This window comes from Orbicella faveolata, unplaced genomic scaffold (genome assembly GCF_042242905.1).
Source record: "Orbicella faveolata isolate gen_17 unplaced genomic scaffold, um_ofav_v1 contig_12, whole genome shotgun sequence".
In the NCBI taxonomy this organism is placed as follows: Eukaryota; Metazoa; Cnidaria; class Anthozoa; order Scleractinia; family Merulinidae; genus Orbicella; species Orbicella faveolata.
In genome coordinates this window covers 820001-832500 of record NW_028301539.1, presented here as the reverse complement: position 1 = coordinate 832500, position 12500 = coordinate 820001, and the positions used below count along the sequence as shown (strand labels likewise).

Below are 12500 nucleotides of genomic sequence, written 5' to 3'. Positions count from 1 at the left end.
TTGGGAAGGGACAAAGGAAAGTAGCCTCCCTCCGCCGCATATGATCTTGACCCAGACACCGCAAAGCTAAATCGTTTCCAGCCGAATTGATAGAGACTGGATTAGAGCCAACTACCAGCTAAAACGCGTGTAATTTTTATCCGTCAGGTATCCCATTCAATTTGGGGATATGCTACCACGTTGTCTTTTGTGGAACAAGTTTGGGACGTCGGAGCAAGAAAGTAATTCATTTAACTTGGACAATTTGAACTGGAACCTGGATAAAATACATATTTTAAAAGTTCATCAACATACGTCAACTTGAAAACTGTCTGATGTTTTCGTTTTCCTTGATATCAATAACCGCGTGAAGTCTGCGGTCCAAGTTTCAGTTTCACGGCTTTCATCATACACTTATTACCTTTAATAAATCGCACACTGAGATATGATCAAACGTTCAGTTTGATAAATTAATATTTCTATAATACAGCCTTACTCGTGGTCAAATTCTGGGGTATTTATTATTATTTTTTTTACTTTCTTATGCTATTACACGGTAATGCTTACATCCAAGAATTAATATACGTTTTGTCCAGTAATCTACAGTAGCCCTTTGAAACTAGTCACTCGGAACTTATAGCCTTCAGACAATGAATTACCCCAAAAATTTGAGGTAGCTTGCGATATAAATTGTACTCACATGTATCTGACTGTGGTTTGCACACAGCGTAGTCGTTACCACGTTACTCGTCATATACTAAACATAATAATAGGACTAATAGGTCTCCAATGCAACGAATGCAACCGGGGCCATCTGAGAGTTTCTAATCAATCACAGCGCGATTTCAAAACAAAAGATTTGGTTTGAGACGGGGAACTCTGGGAACTAGACACTGTTTTTTTTTTTTTTTTTGCGCTACGCCATCTTGCTGGGGCAAGTAAAGCCTGTAGCATTGGAAACATACGTCGGATTTAACTTTGTTAATCAGAGGTTTCAGGCCAGGGCTGGGTTGTTCAAAGCCCCATTAGGCTAACCCAGGATTAGCGAGAATTTTGATTTCAATTTTGCAACTTTTGGGTGAGGTTTCATATAAATATTGCTTGCCCTTCAGTTTTGAGTTTTAATAACCTCAAACTGCACGGAACATAAGCGATGAAAAACGTTTTGAGACAAGAAAAATCAATAGTTCGGTTTACTTTTAATCCTGGGTTAGCGTAAACCAACTTTCGAACAACCCGGCCCTGGTGTGACTGTTGCGCTTCATCAGGTATCGGACGAATTCGTGCTCATTATTGTAAATAAGCAGGTGTAAACCACCGGGAAGGCTTCCATATAAAAAGGCCGCGGGTACTCGTCGGAAATTTTGAAAAGAACCCCTAAGAGCTACCAAGACCCTGTTTTGTGGGCGTGGCTTGAAATTTCGTTCACCCCTAAGAGGTACCGATTCTTAAGTAACACATTAACTGACTCTGACTTTTTGCGGCTCAATACCACGGAAGCTCCGCTAACCCCTAAAAGGTACCACGAGCCGTACCCCCCTTCTTTTGATATGGGAGTCCCCCCGGAGATGTAAATACGACGAAAGGATGTTTAAGGCCACGTGCAACCACTTTCTTGAAAAGATTTACGAGGTGAACCATTTGATATATCTATAGGTTCGATTTCCAACGGTCTACGTTCCTCCCCGAGAAGAGAGTGGGGAGGAGCGAGGTCACGGGCGGCTGGTAATCGAGCCTGATATCTTTCGTTATCACAGTGGTACGGCAGGTCATGTGAGAGAGATACGCTTACTTGAATTCGCTGTCTATGCACACTGTCGTGTTTATGTTTGATAATTTAGCTTATACACTTGGTTTGTGTGATTTGCATTTCTGTTACATGTAATTTTAAGCAGTTTTCACTTGCATGAATCACAACTAAGAAAGGACAAGATAAAAGATTTGCTCACTCCCACATTGCTCTCCTCTAGGAAAACAAGCTTATTATTCACATGGTGGTTTGAGCATCTGTTTATTTTCCGATTTCCGGGTTAGCTAATATTTCAGCACCCTGCGATCAGAGCCTCTTTTATCTCTTTTTTTGCATGGAGAAAATAGACAAAAATATACAAAGCATATGTACCGTAAGAAAAGGCTCTGCTTGCACGGTGATTTTTCAGACATTCTAAAGTGGCATCGCCTATGCATGCATTACGTGCCTTTTATTTTTTTCGTGTCACGTTTAGTTCAGTTTACACATTAATCATACCCGAGAAGCAGTGGGAACTGGTTTCTAGTCTAGTGTTCAGGAGACAGAGGGCTTGTAGAATGCAGTGCACGACTGTATTAGTGTATATACGTGCTTGGTAACGAGGGGGTTTTAAATTTCTTTCCTCACACCTGGTTCACTCAAATAAGAAGGAAACGATGTGGGAGATACTTGAAATAATTTTCTTGATGCATGCATGGTAACGGAAACAGCAACAACAACTTGGCCTTGTTTTCGAAGATTCTCATTTGCGTGTTTGTTTCAACTGCAGTCATATAGGAATTCATTCTATTGACTACCATTTATCATGAAAACTTTCGAGTATACTCAAACGGCCTTACATTCTTCTTTTTAATATCTCCGTTATCTTATCTACTGTACTCTTAAAACAGCGCTAATTAAGAAAATGTATTTATAAAGATTTCCGGAATCCCGTTACCTGAAATCCCCGGATTTCCCCAAACTCCAAGGCAAATTATAATTGGCTCAAGAAATCAGGAGTTCGAGTGAACTAGAGTAAACCAAACTGAAGGGAAACTACTTTTGGTTCGAGGTACTCAAGCCCTATATACGGCGGTGAAGAGGGAGTCCTGGGACTGGACTGGAGATTCCAGAGAAATCGGGATTTCTCTGTATGATAGAATAATCGAGCGATTCCCTCGTAGGAATCCAAAGCATTGTTGTGCCTGAGTGGTGACATTCCCAGTACTGAGAAAGTTATGTGTGTATCTACTGTAACGTGATCTGGACCCGTGGATCTGGACCAATGGAAATCATCGCGGAGACTTGACCCGACCGATCAAAGACTGGAATCAGTTAACGCGTTTTATAAGGTTATATGTTCAGACAGTTGGTCACTGTTTATACTTCAAATAATGGAACATTATTGATGCCACAATTCTTCCTTTTTGGCAATTTTTCAGCCGCTGCGCTGATAAGGGTTATCTACCAGGACATCAACAGTCGTTATACTGAAATTTTGCCTTGTTTGATGCCTTTGATTTTATATTTAAGTATTGGCCCTGTAGAATTAACAATCTTAACTTTACGTCGTATGTCAAAAAATTCCTGTAATTCTAAAGTCAAGAGAAAGTTGCTACTGACAAATGTCGCACTTCTCACTAGTTAAGACAAATTGTTACACATCGAATCATTTTTCCTTCGCTTTCCTGTCTGCTTAATGATGGATCATCGGAGAAATTCCAGCATGAAATTCAGCTCTTAACCTCATTTGATGATTATTTCTTTAGTTGCTTCAGCAAACCAAGCTATAAAATTTCATGGACAGTCAACATGGATGCATTACCTTTATCCCCTGAGTCTCTCCCCAGTCTTATCTCTCAAGTCTCTCCCCACTCCCCAGTGGGTGGGGAGGCAAGTAATTAATCTGACTTCCTCGTATAACCTGTATAACGCTGATTAGACTCCAGAATCCTGACACGAGCCAAGGCTTCTAAATAGTACCGTTCGTTTGCAGCAATAATTGATCTCTCTGTCCTGCGGATGAAATAAAACAATCATAAAACCATCATAACCGGATAGTCCGGAAATTGGGTATATATACAGGCACACGCAAGTCTCCTGTCGCCCTTGCGTGCTTTCGGCCGATTGGCCACCTATTATATAACAAAACAGTTGACAAAGAGTAAGAGTTTTATTCAATGAGACCAGGAGCCCATGATGATCTGATGAGACTGACAACGAGAAACCAGCGAAATATTGGTCTGTATTCCCCTTTAGGTTAACTGGAAAAAAATGTCCCACATAGCGGGATTTGCCTTCACATGTGAGGTCCTTTCATGCATCAGTGTTGTCTGGCAACACAAACCAAGGTCACAAGTTTACCCTCAGGTTATCTGCACACCACAAGGAAGAGAAATAAGCTATTGTTTTCTTTCACTGGTGGCATGGAGAGAGTCCGACGGTAAGCCGTTCCTCGTTGGCATCAAAATTAAATCTGCCTCGCAAGCAGGGCAATGTAGGCAGAAAGTATAAAATCCTTGTTAGGAAAAGGTACAAGGCGCCTTTTGTCGTTCCACGGAGGATTTTCTGAGATAGTGTCGCATCCGTTAGATTAAGTTGTGATGTAATACAAATGAGACAACTGTGGAAAGGACAAAATTAACCCTTTTCACGGTTGTGGGGTAGAGGCATCCGATAGCCAGATTTTTTTTTTTCTTTTTTTTACTAATAGCGGTGATGATGACACCAAAAGGTGTTATTGGTAGCGGTTCTTAGGTTGCCCCTGTTTGATCAAAGTTCCCAGTGTATGAGCATAGGAGGTCTAGAAGGAGAAGTCATCAATGCACATTTCTCAGAACAGCTCATGATACTCGCAAGGTGATCAGGATTTGTCTACACAGATGACATCATACTGATATCAGGATAACATGAAGACCGCAGTATAATGCAGCTGGTTGATTACGCAAACGTCGGCGTGACCCGCGTGAGGTAGGGCTAGAGCGGTTAAACGTTTTTTACGTGGACATGCAAGTTTCATCAAGCTACTCCTTTCCTGTCGGTTGCCACACCGACGATTATTTTATCTGAAAAGATTTGACAACAGACGATTTCTCTAACATGATAGTATATTAAAGAACATACAAACATAACCCTCGGTTTCTACCCTTGTGATTGGTAACAAACTGCTTTTCGGTCTTTTAGGCTTAACATAACTAAGAAACAGAGTACTTCTGCATGGTGGGAAGCAGAGAGAAGTAAACTAGCCACTATATGATTGTAATGTTAAGCCAAGGGACGAAATTCTTCCACACTACAGAATCTTTCTTTTTTATTTAGTCATGTACTCTTTAGTCAAGGCAACAAATCAAAACCTATGATATGGTTAATAATCTTTTTCTTTGGCCATCGTAGCTTAACAAGAAATAGCACGCAAAGTGCGGTGATAAACATGGCAATAAAGCGCATTGTTGGAAAACAAAAATTATATATTTTTTTAAACATAAATCCTCAGAAGTGACCGTCGAGACTGTGTTGTAGGAAAGAAATAAATGCATTGTGACATATATCAAGAGACGATGGTCTTACATAGTCTCTTGCGAATTGCATGCAGGCTTTCAACTTAAAGTCGTCTTAAGCTAAGTAATCAAATTGTTCTCTGATTGAAAATTTAAAGCAATCCTACACAGTTCCAGTAGAATTTACCTTTAAACCTTAACATATCACAGCAATAGAACTGACAAGAATCAGTTAGTCTGGGTAGCTGGCGGGATTTTGCGCGCGCGTGCTTTTGTTTGACGAGGCCGTGCGTGGATGGGTGCGTGGATGCGGGTGGGGAAGCCGCGAGGGGATTGGTAAAGAGTCGAGTTAAACTTCCCTCGCGGGCACGTGGTAAGAGAATAAAATTGCGGTTGCGCTACCAAAAATCACCCGCTCAACCAGTTTGAATAAGACGAGTAAAGGAACAGCAGTAGTACACCACATAAATTAAGGTTACTTACTGTAACTAGTGCACAGCAAATTGACCCACGTTATCAATTAACTGAGTTTTATGAAATGTTTCCGTAAATTGATCATTGATAATTTTTACAGGCCAATGTCCTCGGCGTTTCCGTGTTTCTAAACGAGCAAGTAAAATTTGTAATGAAGACTCCTTCGCAGCGAGCTACATTGATTGGCACCATTTCGTGGGCCCCAAAGGGCAGAAAGTAGGAATATGCAACTCCTCTCCAGTTCTAAGAAAACACGGAATTAGATATCGGAAGTGTAGTGTTAGCAATCCTAATGAAGATAAAGCTGGTAAACAACCAGACTTTAAACACCATACCGGGCTTATCGATGAAACATTTTTGGTTGGAAATTAAAAATGATAAGCTAATAAACCACATTAATTAGAGGTTTTCAAGCTTATACTTATCGACGGTCCTAGAGCCTCGTGGAATGCGGCTTACAGGCTCTAAGACAGTCAACCGATCACCTTTGCTCTGCAGTCAAATGAAACAACATTTTTTATAAAACAGCTAGTTGCGATAATTTTCAACCTTAGGATCGTAACACGTGCATTCAGTTTCGAACCTTGTTCTCTGGTCACTGACCATCTGAGAGAGCCCACAATTGTCCTTGGATTCATAGCATATTCACGTTCAGTTAGTCAGACTTTTACTTTCACTATATTCACAATATATTTTATAATTTGCTTAACACTTAGCTTTCGCGATCATTATTATGTCGCAAATCACGTACTGCAGCTTGTTTGATCTAGACTAGAGCAGCTCAATTAAGTCTGTGTGATATTCTGCAAATCATTTAAGTTAAATATTTCAGTGGAGTTAATTTAAGTCGTCCACTACAACTGAAAATTCAGAAGCGTCCTCACGTTTTGCAGTATTTAACTTCTAAATGTTGCAAAGTCACCTAGGAACTGATTGGCCTGCGAAAAATTTACCGCGCAACCCTAGTATACACTACACCCCTGTAAACACTGTACATGTCAAAATTGTAACTGAGAAGGAAAAAAAAGAGTTGATCTCTGAAAACATCTGGAGTGGAGTTATTGGCCAAATGAACGAAGTGCTGTTTTGATACAAAGGCAAGATTCGTGAAAGACAGCCAGTTATACACAGTGAATACAGGGAGTAGGACAGTTGGACTTCAGGCTAAAAGATATGAAAACCGTGTGTATGAGACAGATACAAAGAGATGCTGAGAGAAGCCATTCTTTTCACGCCCAGATCACCCCTCTGAAAAGAAAGCGGATATATGAGACTGCAAAGTAAAAGAGCGGTGGTATAATGTATATAGCAGGAGCCGATTGACTCCTGATATGGCTTTTACTGACTTTGAAAAGCCATAGAATCCTTCACAATCATGAGATCTAGCTCACCAAAGACTATCAACATAATCACCACCGCTGAAGACAGTTTAGAATGCACAGTGCTACCCGTATGTAAAACACAGCGTACAAACGCTTTGTGAGCAGGGCTAAGCAGGGTTTCACTCTGTCTCCTTTCCTCTTTATTATCACCGCGGACTGGCTCACCAAACAGTCATAAAGCAAACTTGCAACGTGATATTCAATGGATCTTTACTTCACGCTTGAAGACTTCGATTGCGAGGACATCCGTTTGCTCGCGTGCAAAACACTAACTCTAAAGGAAAAACCACGCTTGTGTTTAGACGTAGCTAATCGAAGAGGTCTGAGAGTCAATAAATTTCACGGTAAGTACACGAGGAAGTACATTTCCAAGACCGTAGACCACCAGGAAGTAGAGCAAGTAAACGAATTAACATTCCCCGAGTGCAAGGTGTATGTATTCAACAACTGACAAAAACTGAATTAAGACTGTGACAAGGAAGTAATCAATCGAAACAACAGGTAAATCATTGAGAACAACCGGGCGTTTTCCTCATCGCCAAAGACTTGAAGGACATAGGCTTCACTACGGAATCGAGACTCAGAGTTTACATAAGTAAACTTTTTTGAAGGACAAGGCGAAAGTTGCTTCTTTCCTAAAGCTGCACGTGTTTCTCAGTCACTTTGGATAACAGTCACGGTGCGCAATTATAGTTTAGAGCTGTTCTTATGCTAAAGCCGGCGATGATGGTCAGCCATGCAAATCTCTTCCTTGTCAGCTGATGAGGAAGAGAAATACGGGCTAACGCTGATAGAAGAACTTGGTAATATATTCGCACTTCTCTTTTGACTGAACTGATAAAGCTCAAACAGACTGAAGCCAATGACTAGTTACTGTGGCAGCTCGCAAACTGAGCGTTCAAGAATTCAACAGACATACGGGCAGAGGCCAGATCAAACTGAGTTTTGGGATTCGTAACTGCACTATCGCATTGTCGCACGTCAAAGGTTCGGACCTTCAGTCGTGTTGTGATATACCATCGCGGCTGCATTTTCATTTTCGTGCGAAATTAAATCAAATGAACGACAAATAAACGAAAATTTACCAGGAAAAGACATCTGTGCATAGAGATAGTATCAAGCGACCTACAGGAGGGAGTGAGCACCGTTTCAGGCTTCTATTAAAGTGGGTAATTTACAATGAAAAAGGAACCCACCAAAAGAAAAGAAAAAAGCTTTCCCGCTCTTTTAGATGGCAATATTTTAATAACGCTCACCTCAGGCTCAGCTAATGAAATAATCTATCCCAACTTCCTGTCTAAAGGTTGTTCGATTTCGGGCATTCCGAGTCATTGCCCAAGGTATGGGTCCTGCTAAATTAAGCGAGCCTACTGAGAGTTTGGGAGCAAAGTTTTTACTCTTTGTCTCGCGATAAACACTAAATAAATCAGTCACAAAATAACCTGAACTGGTACTTCCTCATCAGTCGACCCACCGAATGTTTGATTCTTAGAAAGAGCTAAGGTAGCCTGAATTCTCTGTGCAGCTTTGTCGGCTAGACACAAGTCGTATAAAGTAGCTTACCAAAGTGATAATAAGTATTAAATGCTTTACTTGTCGTGTGTTCAAATCAGTGACATCTTCCTAGTGTGGTCAACAAAACATTTTCAACAACACTTCCTTGCGTATTCGTAGAATTGTTTGATTTCATTGGTGACACACACCACCAGTAAACAGGTCGCAGAGGAAATCATAAATTTTACGAAATAAAAGCGAAGAAAATAAATATCTCTGTGTTAGCAATGAATTTTTGCCACAGTTTTGTGATTAGTTGGCGACATTGATCTGAAACGTTTGTATATATTCCTGTCTCATTTTAAATCATAAAATTAGAATAAATTTAAATAAATTAGAATCTTAATTAAGCCGAAAATTGAGCCCGTGAAGGTTATATCTTGCCTACCTTGTACGAACGTAGCCGCTTTTTACTTACTGAAATGTAACCGAGATGAGACTTGCTATTGATGGACAAAAACTTGGTAAACTTCAGATATTACATCTTCTAAATCATAGTGATGATCGTTTTGTTGTCGTAGTCAACACAGACAACGTAATGCAACGTGTAAGCATTAGGGGGGGGGGGTGGGGGTGGGTGGGAGGTGAGGGGTTGTATCACGGGAGATATCTACGCGACCTGCACGAAGACGAAAAGCTAGTTATACCATATGGAGTTTTTTATCCAGCACAAACGTCGTGAGAAACCAAAGAAATAGAACGATGCAAATAGGAACGGACGGTAACACAAATAGTATAACTTATATAGTACGCTTGAAGATTGGGTATTTTCAATACACCAACATGATCGCGATGTCTTTTTCAGCGCCAGCTCATTGACATAGCCAATCGTCGTCGTGGTACTATGATCAAATTTTTCCCCCTTGACTTTTAGGTGTATCACATAGAATTCCATGAAAAAATAAAAACACCGTTTACCGTTTGCAAATATCTGCATTCGTTCCGGAGATATTTAAGTTTGAAAAATGTGCAAAATATGTATATGAGATGACTGATGACGTCATACACTCAACCCAATATTATATCAAGTATATGAATAGAGCTATCTTGGCCAATTTGCAGCACAGCCCATTGAAATTTGGTAGGCTGATAGTTCTACAGGAAACACACCTACGGCTATAAAACAATTCTGTTCCCATGGTAACTTACTATTTTCCAGTCCCCACCCACTTGATTTCAATATGTTAGTGATTTTCAGCTTAAATATTAATTAAGGCCACGACCTCGAGCTAACAGATTTGTATGCTTGCTGGATCATGCATACGAGGCACCATTAGCAATTGTCAAAATGGAACGCCAAAGGTGGCCAGAAAAGCCTTCAATATTGGGGAGGTCTGGAACCCAGTATGTTCCCATGGTAACAAAACTGTTGAGCTCATATTGTGGAGCACATTTAGTAGAATCTTACTGCAAAGAATCAAACATTTCTCATACAAATTGGCTGAGATATATTCCTTCATCATATTTGATCAAAATTTGGTTGAGTGTATGACGTCATCACTCGGCTAATTTACATATTTTAAAAACTTGAATATCTCTGGAACGAAAACAGCATTTTTCTTTTCATACAGACTACTGGTTTATGTTTTAAAATGGCTTAGATAAGGAAGATGCGATTTTCGTCATAGTACCACTTTAGAACAAGTGCTAGATCAAACGATTAGACGTTGTCTAACCATCTTTTTTTGTGATTGTAAGCTGATGTCTATACAAGATTCCAGAAAGGTTGAGGGAGATGAATTGTAAATTTCGACGCAGTCGGCGTAGACTTGCCTCCTACGCAGACATTCACGTAGTGCTCGTCACGCAATCCTTCCTCTCCAAGGAAGGAAGGATTGCGTGACGTACCATAACGAACACGCGCGCGCTTGTGTGATGGATCTGCAGTGATCCACTGGGTAACATCGAGCCGAAGAAAATCAACGTTTCGCTGCAAATCTGCGTACACAATTTCGAATAATTATCCAAACTTTGAAGGGTTCCTAAACAACCGATCCGCGTTATGGATTTTGCTTATAAACGATATGCTTCTGTACTTACCTTTTCTCTTTGCTTGTTGTTTTACTTGCTAGCTCTTAGTTTAGAAATTATAGTTTAACGTCGCTTGTCAACCGTCCTCTGAGAACTTAAACAAGAAGTTGAGAAGATTTATATTCGTAGAGACCGAGTTATTCGTGCACCTCATTCATCTGTAAAGCAGTGTTATCACAAATGCTGGTATTAATATAAAAACTCATTGGAATGTTTTTCTGTTTGTCCGACAATTGGATATGTGTAAGAAACCTTATAACCTTGGTCGTCAAAGCAATGTTCAACACAAGCAAACTGGATTTAGCGATGAAACGTATCAAGCTACTGCTATGCAAAACCTGAATGCAAGACAGATTTGAGATACCAGAGGAATTTGCAATATTGTAGGAATACCTGACCATAAAAGTACCCAACAGTTGACCTTTTATATGTTATATACTAATGTAATCTAAAAGACGCAATTTTTTTCATTTCTACCATACATCTGAAAGATTTCGCAGATATTTATCACTCTAGGCCTCAATGGAATCGTCTATCTAATAACTCTCGGAAATGTTTGAAATTTCTGCAAAGCTAAGAATTTGTTTAGCTTTGTTTGTTTGTTTTGTTTGCTTGTTTTTGTATGTGACGTCTGAACATCTTTGAGTCTGAGCGTCTGTGAAGTCTCAGTCTTGCAATGTAGGAGCCAAAATGTCTAGGGCGTGTAAAGAAAAAAGCAGTCTCGCCTCTCGCAAAATCCTATTGACAATTCACCATCTCCACACTACTAAACAGACAAGTAAATTTTTTCAAAATTTTTCACCTCTCTAAAAAAATATCTGCAAGGGGATAAAATTGAAAGAAATTCCAGCTTGAATAAATCCATTGAATTATAGTGAATAAAAAGGAGCTTTGTCTTTACTTGGTCAGCAAGACTCAGTGGAGACTCGATTAATCGTACATCTGTTGACTGCCAATTTTTAAAGACTTTGTAAACAACGTAATTAACCGATTTAACGCTACCAAGAAGTCAAAATGTACGTCAATAATTGAAGAGAAACTATTTGGTATCATATCTGGCCCATATAATAAAGAAATATATTGAAGAATTTTAATTACGCGATTCTATTTATGTACCATGGTTATGCAATACCAGGCGGTACTAAATTATTTTTGCTAATGATCGGCGATTTTCTGCATTTTACGGGAACTAATATTTGCGATTGTAAAAGAGTGGTTTTTCTTGCTGAGTACTAATTCACCTGCGATTTTCGGGAAGTCAAGTTTAACTGGATTTACAACATTTTTGCTTTTTTTAATTAAACTGGATGCAATTGACATGTGAAACAACATGAAGAGACGTAAAAAACAGTAATTCAGTAATCAGTGTCACTCTAGCACAATTACATCGTACTCTTGTGTGCAATTGCAGGTGCTCTTCTTAATAGAGTACCTTCAGACCAGCCTTTCCTGTAAATCTTTCTATTTCTGAACGTCTTTGTTCTCATTTCACGGTTTTGTTTCTGAACGAAAGAGACGTTTTAAATAAATGGTAGCAACAGGAATTTACCTGTGATTTTTGTATGTATAATTTCGCCAGTGGAGTAAACTTTTGCGGAGAAATTTTTGCGGGAATTATCTTTTGCGGCAACCTTTTTTGCGGATCATGAAAAAACCCGCAAAAATCGCAAAAATTAAAACCCGCGAAAATTTAGTGCCACACGGTAATCAATTGGTAATAAACGAGCGAAGCGGGAATAACTGATATAAACGTTTCAACCAACAATCCTTCTCAAATTCATTAATAATTCATCAAGCTACTGCGCCTGGTGGTGTTCCAAACCCCCTTTTTCCCTTTTACTCCCTCTTTAAACT

At 39.6% G+C, this 12500-nt stretch overlaps 1 protein-coding gene and 1 long non-coding RNA gene across 3 annotated transcripts in view; both read right to left on the bottom strand.

The window, feature by feature from the left end:
* The window catches only part of LOC110067541 (uncharacterized), a 30760-nt gene extending 19801 nt beyond the window's left edge, over positions 1-10959 (bottom strand). The window contains exons 1-2 of one of the 2 annotated variants that reach the window (XR_016205722.1): positions 10656-10959; positions 3534-3724 (exon numbers count right to left, since the gene is read on the bottom strand). This is a non-coding gene — a long non-coding RNA (uncharacterized LOC110067541). Of the gene's footprint in view, positions 1-3533; positions 5730-10655 lie in introns of those variants that run through there. The other variant, XR_016205721.1, reaches the window with a different exon arrangement.
* Positions 1-12500, bottom strand: part of LOC110062559 (uncharacterized) — a 172587-nt gene that overhangs the window by 44387 nt on the left and 115700 nt on the right. The gene's annotated exons all lie outside the window — the stretch shown is intronic.